Here is a 1,799-nt window from a genome sequence, read left to right on the forward strand (position 1 = left end):
TGTAGTGTTTTTGTGGACTGTCTGCAAAAACACTACTTTTTTCAATTTAACTAGGCAAGTCAGTTAAGAACCAACTCTTACTTACAATGACAATCTACCGGGGAACAGAACAACAGATTTTTACCTTGTCACCTCAGGGATTTGATCCAGCAACCTTTTGGTTTCTGGCCCAACACTCTAACCACTAGGCTACCTGTAGTATACTGTAGTAAATACATTTTTGTATATACTATAGTAATTACTGCCGTGTTTTTGTGGACTGTAGTATACTGTAGTATTTACTGTAGGGTTTTTGCGGACTGTAGTATTTATTCTAGTTTTTGCAGATGTTACTGTAGTATTGGTAGCCTAGTGGTTAGAGCATTGGGCCAATAACTGAAAGGTTACTGGATCAAATCCCTGAGCTGACAAGGTAAACATATGTTGTTCTGCCCCTGAGCAAAGCAGTTAACACACTGGGTGCAGATGATGTGGATGTTGATTAAGGCAGCCCCCTGCACCTCTCTGATTTAGAGGGGTTGGGTTAAATGCAAAAGACACATTTCAGTTGAATATATTCAGTTGGACAACTGACTAGGTATCCCCATTGATTTACTATAGTGTTTTCTGTTTCATTATCTTTGACATAGAAATGAGGGCCTCCTTGAGAAAACCTACTGGAGAAATACTAAAAGAGACAATTTTCCATAACTTGTGGCTATAGGTAGGAAGGACTTGGTTCTGAACGGATACACAAATATGGTCTATACTTGGCATGTAGGTTTCTCATTTATGGATGACACAAATGTAGCTATGGAGGAGGGAAATTGGCAGGGTGTATGCAAATTAAATACTATAGTATTACTATAGTTAAAAAAACTGTAGAGTTTTTGTGGACTGTAGTGTTGTTGCAGACATTACTGTAGTATTTACTACAGTGTTTTTTGATGTTGCTTATAACACTGTAGAATTTAATATAGTATTCTACAATATACCATAAAATTATATAGTAAATAGTACACATGATTGAGGGATACTACAGTGTGTAGTATAGTATTCTAGTGTTTTTGCAGAAATGACTGTAGTATTTACTATAGTGCTTTTTTGCGTATAATACTGTAGTATTTACTACAGTATACTACAAAATGATTTAGTAAATACTACACATGAGGAATACTATCGAGGGATACTACAGTTTGTAGTATAGTATTCTACAGTATACTACAGTTTACAACAGAATTCTATAGTAAGTACTGTAGTATTCTGTAGTAAACTGTAGTATTTTTTCATGTGGGCTCTCAGTGCTTCCTTCCTGTTCATGTAACCATGTTTATCAAGCTGTTCAATCGGCTCTGGGGCTAAATCTGTCATTCAGTGGAAGTGTGTTTTATCAACCTGTTCAATCTGCTCTGGGGCTACATCTGTCATTCAGAGGAAGTGTTTGTGCATCACCTACGGTAGATGCATCTACTTTGGCAGACCTTTGCAGATCTATTTACAGTGCCTTTGGAAAGTATTCAGACCCTTTGACTTTTTCCACATTTTGTTAGGTTAAAGCCTTACTCCAAAATTAATTAAATCGTTTTTTTCCTCATCAATCTACACACAATACCCCATAATGACAAAGAAAAAACAGGTTGTTAAATTTTTTAGCAGATATATACAAATATAAAAAACAGAAAATATCACATTTACAAAAGTTTTAAGACCCTTTACTCAGTACTTTGTTGAAGCACCTTTGGCAAATATTACAGCATCAAGTCTTCTTGTGTATGATGCTACAAGGTTGGCACACTTGTCACACCCTGATCTGTTTCACC

The 1,799-nt window shown here is 36.0% G+C and overlaps 1 non-coding gene across 1 annotated transcript; it reads right to left on the reverse strand.

Annotated features, from left to right (window-relative positions):
* Positions 1-633: 633 nt before the first annotated feature.
* On the reverse strand, positions 634-685 carry LOC139543310 (U7 small nuclear RNA). Its single transcript, XR_011668687.1, has one exon. It is a non-coding gene; the product is annotated as a U7 small nuclear RNA (small nuclear RNA).
* Positions 686-1,799: the final 1,114 nt, after the last annotated feature.

The sequence above is a fragment of the Salvelinus alpinus genome, chromosome 17, assembly GCF_045679555.1.
Source record: "Salvelinus alpinus chromosome 17, SLU_Salpinus.1, whole genome shotgun sequence".
Lineage (NCBI taxonomy): Eukaryota > Metazoa > Chordata > Actinopteri > Salmoniformes > Salmonidae > Salvelinus > Salvelinus alpinus.